At 45.6% G+C, this 21,481-nt stretch overlaps 1 protein-coding gene and 1 pseudogene across 3 annotated transcripts in view; both read right to left on the bottom strand.

The window, feature by feature from the left end:
• ASTN2 (astrotactin 2) overlaps positions 1 to 21,481 on the bottom strand; it is a 961,664-nt gene that overhangs the window by 394,273 nt on the left and 545,910 nt on the right. The window lies entirely within an intron of this gene.
• Positions 14,978 to 15,608, bottom strand: LOC102980362 (40S ribosomal protein S12-like; annotated as a pseudogene).

The raw sequence follows: 21,481 nt of genomic DNA, 5'->3' as shown, positions 1-21,481 counted from the left end.
AAAAAAAAAAAAAAAAAAGCCAACTGGCATATAATGATATATATGCTTCTTTATTGACACATTAAATAAAAAGGTCTAGGAACAGATGTAATAATGACCGTAAATTGGAAATAGTGAAGAGAATAAACTATGTTTTAAGACATCTGCAACAAATGAAACAACAAACGTAAGATGATATAAAACTACATGTGGGGCTTCCCTGGTGGCGCAGTGGTTGAGAGTCCGCCTGCCGATGCAGGGGACACGGGTTCGTGCCCCGGTCCGGGAAGATCCCACATGCCGCGGAGCGGCTGGGCCCGTGAGCCATGGCCGCTGAGCCTGAGCATCCAGAGCCTGTGCCCCGCAACGGGAGAGGCCACAAGAGTGAGAGGCCCGTGTACTGCAAAAAAGAAAAAAACCAACCAAACAAAAAAAAAACTACATGTGATTTCTCTTGGCGAAAAAGTCACAGGTGCTATTAACACACCCATGTCTGCAATAGAAGGAAATGCTAAATTTCAGTGAGAAGTTGGTGAAAGTGAAAATTTATTATTAGGGGATTTCATGGACCATCAGCACAGACCCTGGGTTGAGAGCCTCTGCCTAGACTTTGATAGAGAAAGCTTCTCCCTAAATATCTGTCGATCTGTGAATATAACCAGAAGCTTGGGTCCAGATAAGAAGAGACAGGAAATTAAAACTCAGTTACGACCACACCAAAATCACTCCTACCTGGTGGGGCATATGTGGTGTGGGGAAAGGGGGACAGACTTTGCCTTCAGAAAAAGAAAATTTTAAACTCTTAAGGGCGTGTCCTCACCCAAGTGACCTCCCTCTCTGAACTTCAGTTTCCTCCTCTATAAATGCATCATTGCAATGTTCCCTCAGTGCCTGGGGGACTGGGTGAAATAAACGAGGCAATGCACCTTGTGCAAAGAGGCAAGTGCTACCCCTCCATGCCCCCCTTCTATACCTTCTAGGGTGAGACAAGATTTTTGCAGCCACTCACACTTAAGAGCTGCTGAATGTACCACAACAGGGATGCAATGGCACCTACTGAGTACCAGGCCATCTGCTAGATATTCAGCACTCAGAGGTGCCCAGACAAAGCCCCACTCTCAAGAAGTGCATAGGCTTCGGCCAGAGACAACAAGATTTATAAAGTGGAGTGAATACTCACAGCACAGAGGCATAAAAATACACGAGATGTCCAAAAGGAAGCAATGAACTCTTCCTGGGCTGCTTGCGGAAGGATTCTTTGAGGGAGTAGCAATACACTGGCTCTTGAAGGAAGAGGAGGACAATGATGAGGAGGAGGTGGAAAGGAAGAGGAAACGAGAAGAAAGACAGGACAGGCATCAGAGGGTAATGTGTGTGGGGAGTGGAGGAGACAACATGCCAGAGAAGGGAAAAGAAGCCTGGAGAATGCAATTCTATCCCATAAAGTAGGGAAATGGATTCTATAATATAGGTGCAGGGAGGAAATAACATTCCAAGCATTGTCAGAACAAAGGAAGAAAAGAAATGTGAAAAGAGAATAATTTGAAACATCAGAAGGCATTCGGGATGCCAGTGAGAGGACTCGAGCCGGAATCCCAGCTCTGCCTGGAAGCTTCACTGTGTGACTTCAAGAGAGTCACTTGGTGTCTCAGATCTCAGCTTCCTGATTGGTCAAATGGAGATTACAGCACCTCCCTCTCAGGACAGAGGTGACAACGGAATGAGATAAACCACCTAAAGCACCCACACGTTGTCCAGCGCCGAGCAAGAGTTCAGCCATTGTAAAGTCCCTCACTGTCCTTCTCAGTCAGCACCTGGGGTGCCTGCTGCCTTGGCAGGGTAGTGACGGGTTAGAAGAAAATGCAATTTTTCAAGAGACTCCAGCTTGTGTAGAACACGAGGCACCTCTACCAGCCTACAAACTATTACTTTATAAAACGTAAATTCCAGGCAGGAAAAGCCTGTGTCTATCAGCTACTTGCCAAAACATATAGTAGTGGATAGTGAGTTATGGTAATTAAACACCAGTTAATTCATTTACTGAAGAAAATATTGCTACTTTGAAGCATCAGGGTTATCTGTAGCACAATTTAATGAATGGAGTTTTTAGGTGGTGGAAATCACTAGGTAATTGCCAGCCGATCATCCATAATTACAAGACTGTTAGGTATGCAAAGCCTGAAACAATGATTCCTAATTTCTTAAGGATCAACAAAATAAGCATCCATCCATCCATCCGTCCATCCATCCATTCATATACCCATCGTTCCATCTAACCGTCCATTACAAAGATACTCACTGAGCACCTGCTATACCCTCCCCTGTGCCATGAAGAGTCAGAAGTACAGACAAGACTAAGCCATGGCCTCTGCCCTCCAAAAAGCTAGCAGTATTGAAGAGCAGAGAAGACACAGCAAAAAGGTCCATGGGAAGTCAGAAGGGGAGGAGATCACTTCCAGTTTGGGATGAGGGGAGTGGGTGGTAGTTGGGTGTGTGGATCAAGAAAGACTTCTACCTTCTTGTATCTTTGGAATTTTGAACTGTGTGCATGTATATCCGTATTCAAAAATAAGGAGATATTTTATTTTAAAAAATAAGTGAGAACTGGAGAAAGAGGAAGGGGAGGAAAGAAGAGGAGGAAGAGGAAGAGAAATATTCTGGACTGAAAATAGGTCATTAGAGTTGAGCTTGCACCATGGGTGGTAATGCAAAAGGCATTGACAAGAATGTAGCAGTTCTCACCAATCAAGTTGGCAAATATTTTTGTCAAATGATAATTCTCAGTGCTGACGAGGGTAGAGTGAAATGATATTCTCCCTATTCTACTTGTGCTGGTATAAATCGCCAAGATTTATGGAAAGCGATTTGGCAAAATCTACCAGACTTCTGAAGTGTTCATACAGTTTGACCTAGTGATTATAGTAGTACATTGTAAAGGAAAAAAGAGCAACCAGATAAAGAGATATGTTCAAAAATGTTCATCATAGTATCATCCATAACGGGGTTAAAAGTGGGAACGATCTAAATATCTAACAGTGACAATACGATCCAGTCATATAATAAGTTATGTGAAAATTTGAAATTATGCTTTCCAGGTATAGCTAATTGTCTGGAAAAACTTTATGATATTATTTTTCCCCCCCAAATCAAGAAAACATTACATATACACAAATGCACATGCATACATAATTAACAAAAAGAGACACTTCAAGGAGGCTGTGGTATTTCACTGGGTTGGATGTGTGATAATAGGGGTGAAACTATGCAGTAGACAGCCCTTAGATTTGTTCATACAATATCTATGCCCCCTTCTGGTAAAAGCACCCCCTTAGCTTTGTAGAAATGTACATCATTCCCCCATACACACATACACCATGGATAGAGCCTTGTCGATTCATCAGTCAAGGTGCTTGCATTCCTCTGGCCTTCAGGTGAGTGAGGGAATTGATAACCAGGCCAAGTAGAGGCTCACTCTTGGGAATCTGAATCTTAAGCAGAATGTCATGAAGGTTGAGGGTGTGGACATCAATTGCTTGTAAACTACCCATGATCACGCACCTTTGGAACTTCTTCAAGGTGCCCCTCTGTGGCAGGTCTACTTGGGTTTGCTGACTGTTGTCATAAGCAATGGCTGGCTATTCTAAGTTTCTGAACAGGGGAATGACATAAATAGAGATGTGTCCACAAGTAATTAAGGAACACTTCAGTTCAGAGCTTCTAAGTCTGGTTCAGTGTGTCTTGAGTTTTGGCAACAGAAGATCCAGATGAAGATTCGGGGGTTTTGGAGAAGGGTATTGAGAGAGGACACTGAGTTTCAGGCAGCCGTGACCAGGAGGGATGTCTATCTTGTGCCTTATGAGAGAGACCAGCAGAGGGCAGCAGACAGGGGAAAGGAGGCCTCAATCACAGCCCTGCCGCCATCTGGAAGAGCACGGAGCAAGGAGGAGGGAAGGAGGAAAAGCAGAGAATGCACCTTGAGACCAATGGTAATAGAGTTGCTTCTAAATTCAGTCTCACACCCAGTCAGGCAGGCTTTATCTAGAGGCCCTGTTTCTTATGAATCCGGGGCCTGAGCTCGGGGACCTAGGAGGCCGTGAAGTACAGAGGAAGCCATTGAGCCTGGAACCCCGGAGAGTAGGTTCAAGGCCTCTGCTCTGCTGCTCAGGTGAAAGATCCTGGACAGGCACTTTCCTTTTCCCGAGCCTCAGGATAATTTGCTCATTCATCTGGCAGCATGTTCAGTCATCCATTCAGCAAATATCTATTGAATGTCTACTAACTAGCATGTACTACCAATTTAGACATATGCAGGAAAATTGGTTCTTTATGTCAAAAGGATGGGGAGGCTCTCGGTGGTACTGCTCAGGGAGTATGGGGGAGCCGTGGGCTCCTCCCTTCTGGGTTTATCCCCTTGTCTCTACTTCTTAAGGATCTGGGTGGACCTACATCAGGCAACAAAGAGCCACAGACTCGCTGACAGAGAGACGTACAGCACAGCGGAAGATGCAATTACCGCCCACAGGCCCGCGTTGCCTGTCTTGTTCTAGACAAGGCCACTCTTTGGCCTGCTGGGCTGGGTGGAGAGAAAAGACAGAGCGCGGGGGAGGAAGGAGGTGGAGACCGTGCTTACGGGCAAGTCCCAGGGTCCGTGAAGAACTCAAGTGCAGACGGTGTACAAGCATGTGGAGGAACTGACTTCTGCAAATCGTGTTTTCTTTTTTGGTGGAGGAAAGACTTTGCTCTTTTAGAAATACCAAATGTTGGGCATTATTCTACATATAGTAAAGACTGTGGTGTATAAAAAAAGAGACCCTTCCCTCGTGGTATTTATATCCTACTAGGAAGAGAAACTTCAAACAAATTAAAAAGGATTAAAGAGTTAAATGGCTGAAGTGTTGGACAGTGACTGTGACAGAACGAGGCTAGGGAGTGTTGGCGGTGGGCTGAGGGGTGGTGTGTTGGTTTACTAAGATGTCAGGGAAGTCTTGTGGGGTCATGGAGATAATCCGTGGGGTAATGAATGCAGAGTGACTAGCACGGCATCTGGTACAGAGCAAGTGCTCAAGGAATTACTGCTGTTGGTGTTATTGTTAATTACGTTCTAAATTCCTTCTCTGAAAGTGGGGACAGCAATGCCTATTTCATAGGGTTGCTGAGTAGATTAAATTTGGAAATATGTAAAAAGAACTTTATATGACAAATTCAAAAAGGGATTATTGAGAGCCAGCCATGTTTCAGGGGAGACTGGCATAAACAAACACATAAATGCACAGTATAAAGTCAGAGTGGTGAGTGAAGGACAGAAAAGAAGGCAGAGGCCGAGATGGAGATTCCTGGTGTGGGGAGACCAAGGACCTCCAAGGCTTGAGGAGACGACCTTTGAACAGAAGCAGGGAGGAAGTGCTGGAGAGAACAGGGCTGGGGAAAGCATGTCACAATGGGAGGAAACAGCAGGTGCAAAGGCCCAGAGGCAGGGGTGGGGTTGGCCCTGAAAGGAGCAGCAGGGGCCAGTGGACCTTGGAGGTGACAGCAGGGGTTTTGGGTTGAACTATGGGTACAAAGCAAAGGTGCTGGAGGATTTTGTACAAGGAGTATGATGATCTGATTTACAGTTTAAAAGCATAACTCTGACTACTCTGTGTGTAGTGTATATTATTCATCTTATTCATCTTGATTTATCATGAGATCAGAGGTAGCATAGGCAAATGATGTGACACTCATTCTAAAAGCAACATATTCATTGCATGCCTATTATGTGTAGGCTGCTAGATACAGCAGTGTAGATGGAGACAGCCACTACTTCTTGCCCTTGGGGACCTTCTGATGGTTCTGTTGGCACAGTGTAGCTACTTCATAAATTAGCATCACTTGATATGAACTAATATATATTACATTGCATTACATTGCATTATATTATACTATATGAATAGCACAGCATTCGTATTTTTATCTCTCTTGCCCCCAAAGTGACAGTGTTACAATTCCCCAGAGGCTCATTCTTGAGAAGGGAGCAGCAAAAGAAAAAAGAAAAAAGAGGAGGCAGAAGTAAGCACGAGGGAACAGGGGCCGTGCCATTTCTCACCACTGTATCTCGGAATATGTGGATATAACCGTCCTCTCATTTGACTGTCTGGTGGACTCCTATTCACATTCCGGAGCCCAGCTCACTCTTCGCCCCCTGGAATCCAAGAGGCCTCCCTCCACCGTGCCACTTGGGCTGAACTGCTGTCCCCTGCCTGTCCACCCTCCTGGATCCCAGATGCATCCCTCCTGAGGCACCTTGAGGGCCACAAGAGTATGATGTTTACTCACAGTGTTCATTTTTCTCATTTACTGGGTTGGCCAAAAAGTCCATTTGGGTTTTTCCATAACATCTTACAGAAAAACCCAAGCGAACATTTTGGCCCACCCAATACTTGTATAACCTCAGAGATTAACACAGGCTCTGATGTGGCTGGTGTAAAAAACATCTACAGAAGAGAGAAAGGGAGAGAGGAAGAGAGGGAGGAAGGGAGGAGGGAGAGAAAGGAATACAATTCTTTCCTTCTTTTCCAGGCAATGCTAAAGCTCATGTCAACCAGCAAGTGCTGAGCTTATTGATCAACGTTTCTGAGGTACTGAACTGAGTTTCTATTGACAGAAATAACTAGCAGCTAGGCTGGGGGAGAGAGAAATGTGCTGACAGCCAGCAAATCATAGCCCTGATATCAGAGTGCCTGTCTATGCCAAGGGGGGACAATCATTAATTTCCTGTTCCTTCACAGTTACATTTCTTGGGCTGACTGACAAGTTCATTTTAGGGATTCATCAGGCCCTTTATAAATAAACTCACTTCTAATGCCATGTTTCTAACTGCACCTGCCACCCAGATAGATGATCGGCTGCCTGGGACGCACATAAACATTTCAAATTGCTAGCAATAGCTCAACGTGGTAGTTAAAGGAAATCTTCCCATTTCTGTATTATATAATAAAGAGGGCCCAATTCCCCGGGCTCAGGCATCTCTATTATGTGCACAGAACTGAAGAAGATTTCATTTATTGCTTCCCCTCCCCCCCACCTTTAAATAAGTGATACCCAAGCATTTATTCACAAAATCATTTGTTGGCATGCAGACCTTGAAATTAAGTCCCCTGTAAAAGCTGTGTGAGTCTGAGTAGGGTACTTAACCTCTCTGAGCTTCAGTTTTCTTGCTTGAAAAATGTGGCTACATTGTGAACGGTGCTGTTGCTAAAGAAGACAAGAGCATGTTTAAAGAGGGGAGACACACTTATAATATTTATCTCATTAAGTCTCATAATGAGTCACAGCCCCATGATAGCTATCTCCATTTTACAGGCAAGCAGATCATGTCTCCACGAAGGGAAGTGACCTTTTCCCGGCTGGTAGTGGCAGAGGTATGAGATCAACCTAGTTCTGCCTGAGGCAGCTGCTCAAAGAAAGACAATTTCTCATTAATCTTATTAGTGATTGTACCTCTCTGCCTGGCCTAAAATTCCATTTGGTGCCAGTGGCCTTGAGGTTCGCCTAGGAAGAACTCAGCTCTCTGCTAGCCTTCACATACACAAAGCAATTCCGGTCTCTCTAGAAACAGTTCTTCAGGCTCCAGTCATCAAAGCAAAGTTCTTAGAATCCAAAGGACTGGTGTTGCTGCATCTAATGTATTTGTATTCACCGTTCAGTTTGTTTTGCTAACAGTAGCCAGAGGTACCTTGATATTTGCATTAGTATACAATTTCTCTTAAAGACTGTTTATTTTTGAAAAGGTTCTGAGTAGTTCTAACTATTAACTTGGGAAGGAAAATTTCTCTGCTTAAAGACAAGGAGCCATATGCGGTGGAGCTCTGGGGCTGCGACAAGACATTTCACTTTCCCTGACAGACATTTACTGAATACCTACTGTTCAGTGGTCAGTGGTATTCAGTCAGCCTGGTCCCCCTGGCAGCTTCTGTTAGACTCGGGAAATGAACATTAATCCCATAATGCTATGTCTCCTATGTGTCAAACAGGGAGCGGGGCAAAATGTGCTATCTTACCCCAAACCCATGAAACAGCACCTGTGTTCCTTACCACCCCTTTTATAGATGAGGAAACTGAGGCATAGCGAGGCCTGGGGACAGGCACAGTGCTTCACAGCAAGAAAAGTGGCGGATCTAGAATCTGAATGCAGGCTGTGGGATGAGCAATATGGTACCACTTGATTGACAGCTGGGCTCTGAGCTATGAGGTGAGGTTACTCCAGCTACGTTTGTATATGTTTGATATTTTCCATAAAAAAATATATATATTTATTTTAAGTGCAGGCTCTGGAACCAGACTGCCTAAGATCTTAACTGTGAAACAGAAGTAACGATACCACCCTGGACATGGGGTTGCTCTAAGCATAAAATGCATTAACACAGACAAAGCATTTAGAACTGGTCACAATGTAAGTATTCAAGACATGTTAGCTGTTTTTTGGGGTTTTTTTGCACCATGTGGCCTGTGGGAGCTTAATTCCCAGACCAGTGATCAAAGCCGTGCCTCCTGTAGTGGAAGCGCCTAGTCTTAACCACTGGAAGTCCCTTAGCTGTTATTTATTGTAACAGCTAAGATGGAAAAGTCTGCAGTATTCAGTGTCTAGAAAGCCCTTCCCCACGTATTACTGAATATAAGGAAATTCACCACCACCTTCCTGAGAAGATTTTAAGTGTTATTTGATTTGCCTGAAAATATAAACTTGACTTAGAAATGTAAATGAACCAGTCATAGATCTACTTAGAGTATTTCATGTATTACTTTAGTAATACCCCTACCTGTTTAAAATCTCCTATTACATATAATAATACATTTAGAATTACTGCTCTTGCCTACTCTTTTTGAACAAAACTACTTTATTCCAACTCTTCACCGATAATTCCTGATCTAGTCTAATGTATCTTCCCCCAAGCAGTTGTTGTTTAAAAGAAATTAGTTGCAAAAATACCCTTCATGTGTGAGAAAGCCATACCCAAGGTGACAGCCTCCTCGGCCCGGTGAATTTGTGGAGTAGGTGCTGCCCTCATATACAGACATTTACGGTCGGTTACGTGGTCTGAGGGTAGATGGTTTGGTAAAGAGTCAAAGGGGAGGGGGCTGGTTAAACTGGGCGGGGTGACTGGGGGCCTGGTCTGCAGGAAGCAAAGGAGAGAAGATGGATAAAGCTAAATGTCAATCCTGGTCAGGCCAGGCTATACCCCGTCCAGCTCACTGACTTTCAATCAATTTTTTTTTTAAATTAGAAAAGTCATACATTGCTGTTTTAAGGTGTTTAGAAGACACTGAAAAGTGAAAAGAAAAACAAATCCATTAATCCCATTACCTAGAGAGAGCTACAATTGTTATTGTGCGGATCTTTGATCCAAGCACAGATGCTCTTTCCCCAGACAGCCTCTTGGCTCAAATGTCACCAGCTCAATGTCACTGGATGACCACCTCATATTAGGGGGGCCGGATTTAGCAAATAAAAATTCAGGACATCAGGTAAATTTGAATTTCAAATAAACAGCCACTTTTTTTTTTAAGTACAATGTGTCCCAAATATTGCAAATTGTTGATTGTTTTCTAGAAATTCATACTTTTCACTCCAGGGCAGCAACAACCGGCCTTACTTCAGTCAGATACTGACCAAAAGCCTCCTCCATGCAGGCTCTGCTCAGACACAGGTTAAAGGGGCCTCCCAGGGCCAAGACAGACATTTACCTGCCAGGTGCTAGAAAGAAAACACGTGGGCCCCCTTTCTGCCCAGGATTTGGGGCTAAATTGGGCTTTACTCTTGGTTTTCAAAAGAAAATGGTAAGTAGGAACATGTGTTGACTGATCGCTGATATTTGAAGGTGGCCAAAAGAAATACAAGTTCTTTTTAAAAATACAATGACTCCATTTCAATTAAAAAAGGGAAAAATGCCAAATGGCAGCAAGCACATAACAGTAGGAGCCCAGTGCCCTGCTGTGAGTGTCAGGGGTATTTTCTGTTATTCTGACAACAATCTCCATGCCTCCTTTTACAGGTGAGCAAACAGAAGTTCAGAAGGGGCAGGTTATTTGCCCAAAGTCTCAGTTAATCAGGGAGGAGCTAGGATTAGGATTCGAGGTCTGTTTGAAAGGAAAACTCCTGCGGCAGTTTTGGACCTGAGGCTCCCCAGCAGTTGTCAGATTGTGAAAGCAGCCAGCTTTTCAGAAGTGTTCTTGGTCACGTTATTTATTTATGGCGAAGGCATTTTGCCTCCCTGTGCATTTATGAAAGCGGTCCCGCGAGAAGGGAGTCTTTGGGCAGAGATCTCGGAGAGCCAGCCCGTTCTGAAAGCAAACTTTACATCCATTGGTACTTACTAAGCATACAAATCTGGTCTTGACTGTCTCTGTTTTTAAAGGGGTGGGAGTGGAAGAAGGGAGGGGGTAGGAGAGGAGGTCAATTAAGGCCGGACCCTGGAAGGCTCTCTGGAGTAGGTGGTACCCTATCAAGGCTCTAGTAGTTTGGGCACAGTTTCCACAGAATCCAATTCTCCCGAGTTAAACAGGACAGCAAATGAAGACTACATTGATTTTCTGCTCAGGTCAATAAATAAGATAAATTGACCAGAAGAGCTAAACACTGATCAGGGTGAACTGAACATCAACATTTACTAAGAACAGAGGGAGGAGAAACATACATATCAGAAAAATGGAGATGGTGATAGCGTGTCGGGGCAACTGCCTGGTATCCAGTGAAGGTCTGTGTTTAAGGATTAATATTTTAGTCAGGTCTTTACTGTTAAAAAAAAAGCAGTGGAATTAACTTATTACAATAAAACTTCATTTAGTCAGACTGATTGCTGGGAAGACTGATTGCCTTTTTTTTTTTTTTAAAGAATGTCATTGAATTAAAATGCACAGATATGATGCAGCACAAAGAGCACAGCACTGAGAGTCAGAAGACCTGGGTCACTGGCTTGTGACTCGTTAAGAGCAGCACATCATATATTATTCATTTCTTGTATCCCCTTCTGCCTGGCACAGACCCTGGCATACAGATGCAGTCTTTGAGTTCCGTGAAGAGCAGACCTTGAGGCAAGGATTTGGGTACAGGTAGTTGATTTGGGAGGTGATCCCAGGAAGCAGGTGAGGGGCTGGGAAGTGAGAGAGACAAGGGAGGGAGGAAAGCTAACAAGGGTGTGTTAATAAGTGGGTCACCATGGGGGAAACGGTGGCAGTCTTGCTGGAGTCTCTCAGAGGCTGGGTAGGATGCACCCAGAATCTTTCTACCAAGGGGCAAGGAACCTGGGGTATTTTTCCACCAGCTTCCTGTCTGTCATTTGTTGAGGGTTGTGCAATTTTTTGAAGGTATCACTCCTACCACTGCCCCCCTCCCCAAGTTTCTTCTAAAGCCCAGAAGCAGAGAGAGTCAGGTGTAGCACATACCTGAAGATGTAGGTGACCACTGCCAAGAGCCAAGAGGAGACGGGAAGGACACAGGTAAACAGTACAGCTTGCTGAGGGCGTGCAAGAAGGAGCTCTGGGTACTGTGACCATGGTCAAGTCCCTTCGTCTCTCTGGGCATCAGAATCTAACTTTAAAAGGAGAGGTTTGAATCTTTACATTTCCTCCAAGACTGAGTGTCAGTAACTCTGTAAACCAGATGGTCAACCGAGATCCCAGGATCAGAGGCCCTTCAGGAAACTGCTTCTCACACAGATAAAAGTGATCTATAACGAGCATTCCACTTGTTAGCTTTTAAGTGTGAGCTTTTCATACACACCTAGATATATGTGTACAAGGTGATCACCGAGGCACTGTTTGTAACAGCAAAGCATTGGAAACAACCTAAATAACCTTCAATCAGGGCATTGTGGAATAAAAATGGTACTTTCATGTGCTGGAATGTTCTCCTGCAGTTAAAAGGAATGGACTGACTCTATATGTGTCAACATGGGTAGAGCTCAAAAAATATTTCTGAGGGAAAAAGCAAGATGCAGAATGTTATATATAGTATGACACCATTTAAGAAAACATGCACACATTAGAGCTTCCCTTTGGGTAGGTGACATATATGGAAAAGTATTTTTAAAGGACTGAAAAGCTACAACAAACTCATTTAAAGTTATGTTGGAAAGATTAAAACAGCATTTACACGAGTGGCTAATTTTGAGGAGAGAAACTCAGAAATAAAGAAAGGATGGGACTAGCAATGGTGAATGTGGGTGGGCCAGTCAGGGTGGTTTTAGCTTTAGTGATATTGTTCTAATTTATAAAAGCAGAATCGAATCATGCATTTTTAAGTCAACTCTAAAAATGAGAAATGTCTAGTACACAGTCTGGTTATCACAGAAGACAACATGATAATGTGGAAAGAATTTGGAAAATGGAATCAGACCTAGTAATCCTAGCAGATAACTTCTCTGCTAAGAGTCTCTGACTCCCCAGTTGCAAAATGGACTTTGCAAAGCTGAGAGCCAAAAAGCAGTCGATAGTGTCTCCTGTCTGGGGCATAATTTGCATTCACATCTTGTTTGTTCCCTGCGCCCCGGAAAACAGGACATGCATTTTCTTGCTATGTTTCTTACACTTAAAAAAAAATCACTCCTTTAACGAATTAAAAGGTGAAGTTCCTTCCTAGTCTCCATGGAGTCAGGAAACTGATTTAATGGATTCAGAATTAATGAGTTTTTTAAAGTTTTTCTAACCGTCATAGTGTCAGTCAGGGTTTTGACTGAGCAAGGTTTCAGCTGAACTGGAACACATCCTTTGCCTTGCTTTGTGGGTATCAATGAGTATTAAAGAGGGGCCACTTCACAAAGACAACACCGGCAGTGGGGTCAAAGTCAAAGTGTCATTCAATGACCTTGAGTTAGAACTGGTCGGGTTAAGTCCACACAGGCGAAGCTGTCAGCACAGGGGAGCATCTTCTGTAAGAGTGCCTTAAGCTTTTGGGACCTTGTGCTTCTCCTAGGCTAGTCCTCCGCCTGGAATTCCATCTTTTCCCGCAATGTTCACATGCCTACATCCTATTTTTCTTGATGTCATTTTCTCCATGTAGTCTTCATGGATACCTCCTCCCTCCACAACAATGACCATGATGCTGATGACAGCTACCATTTACAGAGCAACATTAATTACCAGGGACCATGCTGGGTTTTCATCTAATCCTCATGGCAACCCTGAGAACTAAGCATCCATATTCCCATTTTATGGATGAAGAAACCAAGGCTCAGTGAGTGTGGAAGGATGTTAACAGGGAGGGGTGGGAGTCACCATTTTCTAGGGGCTCTGCTTTTGGACTCCTCTCTCCCTTATCATGCTCTTGGCTTCTGAGGGTCTACGGTTTTCTTGTTATTGATTTATAGAGAGAGAACTCATTTTCAGAGATTTTCCTGGGCTGTATTCCTTGGGCTTAATCCTCAGAAACAGAAAGTTTAAACACAATCAGAGAAAAAAAAGAGAGCCCTGTGAAATGATCCATTCTTTAAGGCAGGAGACTCCCCACTCATACTAGCTAATCCCACAAGATGATTGAGGAAGAGGATGGGACATCTGGCCACCAGTGCAACCCCTCAAGGCTACCCCCAGCTGGGGAGGGTAGGAGCCACCAGAAGTTTCCAGAATAGTTTCCATCACAAAGTCCCAAGGGTGAGTCTCCGGTAGGAAAAGTCTCTCACCACCAGCCTAAGTGCTCCTTGCCCGCTCCCCCCTCCCTCTACCCCCTGTCTCTCCTTCCTCTTCTCCCCTCCACCCACACCTCCTTTAGGTTCTGAGGCTCTACAGGAAGCAAGTGGGAGGGCACAACACATTTATTACACACTGTGAGGGAACCAGCAGTCCGGTTCTGTTCTTTAGGGTTTCTTTGCCTTAGGTTAGCTCCTGGCTTGCCAGGCGGTAAAACTATTTACTACATCAAATGAAGATTTTTTGGGGGGATTTCTTGAAAACCATGATAGAAGTGTGAAAAAATGGGTCCAAGGTCAAACGTAGTGGCTATAATTTGCAAGTTCTGAATCCCAAACCCTCTTCTGGTTACTGATATTGTGTGTGTGTGTGTGTTTGTGCTTAAAGTTGCATTATTCCTATAGCAATTCTTACTTTAGCTCCCCTTACATGACTGCTATTTGAGGTACCTGAATCACCTTGAGAGCAAGACCCAGCTTGGATTCATCTCTGCATCTTCCAACAGCTCAGCATCATAGAATAAGTGCCCATAAATGATTGTAGGAGCAAATGGGAGAGTCAGGGACAACCTCGGTGCGCTGACTCTTAAGCTTTCCTGCACGTGACATCTCAGTGCAGACAGCGATGTGGATGGGGCAGCACTGTCCCAGCAAAGGGCAGCCTCTGCAGGACCTCAAAGGTGAGGAGACTGCAGGCAGGAGGCCAGAAAGGCCAGAGCAGCCTGGCAAATTGGTTTGGGACAGGCAGCTCCAAATCATGCAGATAACTGAGACCTGGCTGCTTTGATGATCTCCTCCTTGGAGGAAGGTCGCTGAAATAAGATCAGCCTCTCCCAAATTGTTCCGAGGAAGCATGCTAATGGAAAAAGTTCCTGGAGTCAAATATATTTGAGAAATGATGTGCTGAACTAAGTTAAACAAGGTCTTTACTTCAGGACTTTTCAGAGGAAGTGCACGTTGTAAATATTCAGAAGGGGAGAAAAACGAAGGCGGCCTTTTCCCCATTGATACACCACAGAAACCACAGTCCCAGAGCATTGTATAGGGCTACGATTCCCCCGGAAGCGGGTAGGACACCCCACCCAACTGCTTAAAGTACAAGTTGTGGGGAACAAAAAAGAGTCCAGTGAAATTGTCTGAAAGAATAAGAATCATTTCTCAAGAGAGAGGGCTCGGGGTGAGCCAAGACAAGAAGCCCACCTTCTTCCCTCTGCAAAGACTAGCCAATGTCACAGGACAGATAAGGGGGTGTTAGGGAATCATGCTTGACACCTACCTTTCTCTCTCTCTTTTTTTGTTTTTATTTTTTTGAGGAACAAGAGCCCAGTTGTTTTATTTGATCACTTCTTGCATTCGAAGTGCTCCTCGGTGACATCCTTGGCCTGAGCCTCTTTGCCATAGTCCTTAACCACCACGCAACGGCAACCAACCACTTTATGGGGTTTCCCCTCTCTGTCACTTTTACAGAGGCCTACCCATCCCCCTAGTTTCTGTGGTCAACAATCTTTTTTTTTTTTTTTTTTTGTGGTACGCGGGCCTCCCTCTGCTGCGGCCTCTCCCGTTGCGGAGCACAGGCTCCGGACGCGCAGGCCCAGCGGCCACGGCTCACGGGCCCAGCCGCTCCGCGGCACGTGGGATCCTCCCAGACCGGGGCGCGAACCCGGTTCCCCTGCATCGGCAGGCGGACGCGCAACCACTGCGCCACCAGGGAAGCCCCGGTCATCAATCTTAATCAGGTTGATCTGGTGCTCAGCACAAAGGGCCTCCACCAACTTGACATATATAGGCTCACCGCAGCTGGATGCAAGCACACAGAGATGGGCTTGGCGCTTGTCTAAGGGCTTTGGCAGCTTCTCGAATTCCACGTGCTGGGCCGTCGTGGATGAGGGCGGTCTTCGGCACCTCTTGCAGCGCAGCATTAAGGTCCATTATACCTCCGGCAGCAACGCCTTCCTCGGCCAAGGCGGTGGGTTATGGGTGGAGCCGAATCGTGGGTGCACCGGAGCCTCTGCCTCCGTGCAACTCCGCGGCGGCAGGGGAAGAGACCTTTCTCTCTTTAAGGAGATATGAACTTCAAAAGGCTTCCTGAATCTAAACCCTTTTCCCGACCTCCACTGCCACCACCGGGGCCCAGGCCGCCATCACCTCTCACCTGGATTACTGCAGTAGCCTTCTACCTGTCCTCCTCACCTCCGACCTCCCTCCCCTCCAGACTATTCTCAACAAAGCAGCCACGGTGTTCCTTTTGAAAATTTGGTTAGATCATGTTTCTCTTTTTTTCAGGATCCTCCAATAGCTTTCCATTTCTTTCAGAGTAAAAGCTAAAGTTCTTCTATGACCTGGCCACCTACTGCTCCTTTGACATCACCTCTTACTGCTCTTCTCACTTCCCTACCACAGGAACACTGATCTCATCATTCTTCAAACACCCCAGGCATTCTGTGCCTCGGGGCCATTGTACTGGTAGTTCCTTCTTCTCGGAATGTTCTTTCCCCAGATATATACACACTCATTCTCTCTTCTTATTTAATTTTATTGTTCAGATGACATATTCTTGGGAAAACCTGTCTGATTATGTTATTTAAAATTGCTACTCTCTTACCATATGACCCAGCAATCCCACTACTGGGCATATACCCTGAGAAAACCATAATTCAAAAAGACACATGCACCCCAGTGTTCACTGCAGCACTATTTACGATAGCTACATCATGGAAGCAACCTAAATGTCCATCAACAGACGAATGGATAAAGAAGGTGTGGCACATATATACAATGGAATATTACTCAGCCATAAAAAGGAACGAAATTGGGTTATTTGTAGAGACGTGGATGGACCTAGAAACTGTCATACAGAGTGAAGTAAGTCAGAAAGAGAAAAACAAATATCGTGTATTAACGCGTATAAATGGAATCTAGAAAAATGGTACAGATGAACCGGTTTGCAAGGCAGAAATAGAGACACAGATGTAGAGAACAAATGTATGGACACCAGGGGGGGGGGGGGGGTGGTGGTGGGATGAACTGGGAGATTGTGATTGACATATATACACTCATATGTATAAAATAGATAACTAATAAGAACCTGCTATGTTAAAAAAAAATTGCTACTCTCACCCCACACTCCAGACCCCCTTCTCCTGCTCTTTTTTTAGTAGCACTTATCACCGCTAACTTACTACATACTTTATTTATTTGTCATGTTACTGTCTGTCCCCCCCACCCCCCACCCCCGCTTGAGTATAAGGTCCATGATGGCAGGGGTCTTTGTTTTATTTTCTGAAGTATACTTAGCATCTAGAGTGGTGCTGAGTAAACAGTCAATATTTGTGATAGATTGTATTTTCCAAAGATAGCCACAACACTGTCTCCCATCCCACATGCACTTGTTCCAAGGTGACCTTGGCACTCTTTTCATTGAATGCTAGGGTCTCTGTCTCTTTTCCTTGAAACTGGCTTGATGTGTATGACTGCGTCAATCAATAAAGTACAGTAGACATCATGCTCTGTGACTTCCAGGGTTAGGTCATAAAATGCCATCCCATGCACCTTGCTCTCTTGGAACTCGACCACCATACTGTGTGGGAGCCCAAGCAGTCCATGGAGAGGCCCAGTTGAAAAGTTACTGGGTCCCTCAACCGGCAGTCCCATCTGAGCTCCCAGCTGGCAGCAAGCATCAACTTGAATGCCATCTTGAAAGTGGAGCTTCTCTCGCCCTAGGTGAACCACTCCAGCTGACTTGCAAAGAATGGCTGAATCACTCGCACTGAACCTTGCCCAGTTATATATAGGTTAATGAACAAAATAAATGATCAGGAGAATGGTGTTGCCTCAGCCAGACCACCAGGACTAAACTGGAATTCTACAGTCAGGGATTTCCTGGTAGCATTGAAGTCACTCCTCAAAGGCAGGTCAGATGTCAGGGCACTGGTGTGAGAGTCCCAGGCTTGGCAATATCCCGACCTCCATGCCAAGCCCACCTCTTCCTCTTCCTGGACAGGAGAAATATTCCCTCTCTGGGCCTCAGGTTCCTTGTGAGAAGGATTAAATGAGACTGACACAGTTAGAGAGTTCAGATCAGGGTGTGGTATGTGACAGTCACAAGACTAGTTTGATATGCTTTTCCTTCCATGCAGAGGTCTGGAGCCCAAAGGAAATAAGTCTCGAAAGCCTCTTTGCTTGCATGAACAGGCAGGTGTCCCTGTGGACGGACTCACTGGAGACAGGCACGGCTGGCAGTCAAGAAGGGACAGGCTCTCACCTGCGTCTGGGTCTCTGCCAGGAACACTGTTCGCCACCCTCCCTCCCTATGCTTTTGGCTTCACTAATGCCTGCTAATTGTTTGAGTCTCAGTAATTAATTATTAATTGCATCTAGAAGCCCCCATCAGCCTCCCATGGGTGGGATTTCTGCTGCGTGCCCCAGGGCACCCATCCCTCTACCATCCTGGCCAGCATCACACCAGAAGGTGAGTGCCTTCCGTCCCTCTCCTTCGCCTGCACGAGGCGAGGACAGGCACAGCGATTCTCGTGCCTTTGCTGAAGCTCCAGTGCCTACCACAGGGCCTGGCATAACAATGATGTGAATAACTGGGGGAAATCTGTGTCTCTCCAGGACACAGGAGCACCAAGGGTTAAGGCTGTATGAGGCTCCTATGTTGTAGAGGCAGGCACTCTTATGTGGCCGTATGATGGTTTCTTCTTAGGACCCTGAGAGTCTGGGATATAACCAAGAGGTGATAGGTGGGACAGCATGACTCTACTCAGACACTGGTTAGGGGGTGAGGCTGCTCATCTCCAAGAGGCCAGACCATGCTGTGGTTGAGACCTCATCCTGGGGGCCAGACTGCCTGCTCCTCCATCTTGGCTATGTCACTTACTAGCTGTAGGACTTCTAACAACTTACTTAAGCTCTCTGGGCCTCAGTTTCCTCATCTGTAAAATGGGAATAATGACATCACCTACCCCAGGCGTTGGAATTGCAGAGATTTCACCAATTAATATGCGTAAAGCACTCAGAACAGGGTCTGGCATAGTTTAAGTGCTAAGGAGTGTCTGTTATCAATCTGCCTGTTGAGTAGGATCTATATCTGTTCTCTAAAGCAGAAAGGTCTGGGCCTCTTCCATCTCTTCAAAAATTCACATAACAAACAGGATTATAAAAATAAACTCGAGATCCAGGCCGTGTGATGAACATCTTTCAGTCCTCCAGTGCTTTTCTGGGACTAAATGCTCCAGAACTCAATTTGGAGGTAATGTCAGAGCTCTGTGTTTGCAGTGAGACTACGAGGCCCAAGCCAAATGTCTCCAGCACTGTCCTCCAAGATAACTCTCCCCCAGCCCTCCAAAGACCCCTCTATGCCCTCTTTTTGCAAAGAACGGGGAGCAAGCCCAGCCTTCGGAAACCTTCCCCGTCTTGGAAGCCTCCTAACACCACCTCCTTCCTCAGTAGTCTGGGTTATTTCAGGAGACTAAAAAGACCACCCAGGGGGCTAATCTTTGGGCTTCACTTCTGGGGGAGAGGGTGTGGGTAGGTGGGAGAGACAGATTTTTCTTGTACAGCAGAGCACGTGTCCCTTTTTGAAAAGTCCTAGCGGAAATAAATGTACAACTTATCGTGGGCTGTGAAGAGCCACCAGCAGGAGCTGGAGTGATACAAAAGGGGCGTTTGTGCCGGCACAAAACATTTAGCACTTTACCAAGACGTGCACAGGATACAAAAGGAGACGAAGCCTCCGCGAATCCCCCAGGCAAGCGACGCGCCCTGAATGCTGGACGGCCCCTCACGCAACCCAACACACAGTCTTTCTCCTCTCCCTGGGGCCCCTGCCTCCTCTTGCGTGGAAGGGAGCTCTGCGTGAGTGCAGGTGTGCAAGGCCAGGCCTCCCACTCAGGGGCTCGCCTTGTCTTCCTAAGCAGACCTGCCCACCTCCACGTTCAAGAGGACAGCTGGAAACCCGGGTATAATGAGACGAAGCAGTAGAAAGTTATACATTAAAGTAAGACACTCAATAAATGTGTTTTATCCTACTCAACTGACAAGTATACAGGTGTCCCCCGCTTTTCAAAAGTTCGCTTTACGCCAGTTCGCTTTTACGAAAGACCCACATTCGTACCTCTTTTCAGTAATCGAAAGAAATCCGAAGAGGATTTTCAGTTTTGCAAAAGGCGAAAAGCAAAAACAGTGTTCAGTGTTTGTTTTGCAGGGAGCCTTCTAGAAGCAGTTCGCACCCTGAGCAGTGAGACAGGCACCACCAAGCTCCTTACCTGGGAACTACACTCAGCATCTCAGCATCAAGCCGCCAGAGCTCTGAACTGTGTCTGTGTGCATCTGTGATTTATTCTCTGCATCCGTTAGCAACATGTGTCCTAAGGTGATCGCTTCTTCACTTTATACCATTTCAGCTTATGAAAGGTTTCATAGGAATGCTCTACTTTTGCACAGCCGGGGAGACCTGTGCCTTCATAACAACCTGGAAGGTGAGACTCAAATTCAGCTTCCTTGGAAGAGGAGGTGGTACCTCAACATTCACAATGCCCAGAGCATCCAGAGGCATGGGCAAGGGAACGTGGGACTGAGTGTGTGCCCAGTCTTTTTTGCTTTAAGGGTCTAGGAATCACACATCCTCGTGAGGAGACATGCAGGAAATACTATCTGCCCTTGAACTTAAACCTGTCTCTCTAGAGCTTTCTTTCATCCTTTTCAGCTTTTCACTCCCGCCCATCACAGGCACACAGAAAAAGCAGATCTCTGTTCTCCACTGACCAGTCAACCCTCAGATGTCGGCCAAAGCCCAGGGGACACCTCCTGTATGGCTGGCTCTGCTTGGAGGCTGGGGATAACCAGGGGAGGCTGCAAGGACCCTGCCCCCACAGAGCTCACAGGCGACACAGGGAGACGGCCAGCCAGGCCCACGTGAGCTAACTCAATAACACACATGATAAGGATCAAAGTGAATGATGTGTAAAGCAGACACATCTGGGAGCAAATCCTGGGATGTCAGCCCATAAAGGGACGAGAGGAAGCTTTTTGTTCAATGTTAAAAGAAAAAACTAGCAGCAAAACCTTCTATTCAAGCTACACTTTTTCTGGGATCTGGGTATAGAAAACTGAAGAAAGCAGAGCTGCTCTCTTGGATTGAAGCAGGTGGGGGCAGGACATGGATACCTCCAGACTCTTCCCTCTATTTTCCCCCTGGTGAGCAGAGGACCCCAGTTGCCTCCCCACCTTACAATATCAGGTGTCTGGGCAGTCCCATCCTTAATACTGTTGCTCTAGTACAACCTCATCACTTACAGGAAGAATGATTTGCTTGCGTGCCCATCCCTCCCCCAGGCCATCCCCACGCCCCCACCATAGACTGTCAGCTTCTGGGAGATGCACCTTGGACCTTGTTCCTTTTTACACCCCAGAGTCTGGCATACAGTGGTCGCTCAGGGAGTGTGGTTGAAGTGGATCAAAGGAGAGATGCCAGCCCAGAATCTGAATGTGGAGGGTCTTATGTGAGGTCATTCAGTTAGTGGGATGCTTGAAATCCTTTTTAGAAAAGTAAGGAAATCTTGAGAAAGAAAAACGGACCTAGAGGAATCAGGCTCCCTGACTTCAGACTATACTACAAAGCTACAGTAATCAAGACAGTATGGTGCTGGCACAAAAACAGAAATATAGATCAATGCAACAGGATAGAAAGCCCAGAGATAAACCCATGCACATATGGTCACCTTATCTTTGATAAAGGAGGCAAGAATATACAGTGGAGAAAAGACAGCCTCTTCAATAAGTGGTGCTGGGAAAACTGGACAGCTACATGTAAAAGTATGAAATTAAAACACTCCCTAACACCA

This window comes from Physeter macrocephalus, chromosome 9 (assembly GCF_002837175.3).
Source record: "Physeter macrocephalus isolate SW-GA chromosome 9, ASM283717v5, whole genome shotgun sequence".
Taxonomy (NCBI): domain Eukaryota; kingdom Metazoa; phylum Chordata; class Mammalia; order Artiodactyla; family Physeteridae; genus Physeter; species Physeter macrocephalus.
The sequence above is the reverse complement of the archived record's forward strand: the minus strand, read 5'-3'. Positions and strand labels throughout refer to the sequence as shown.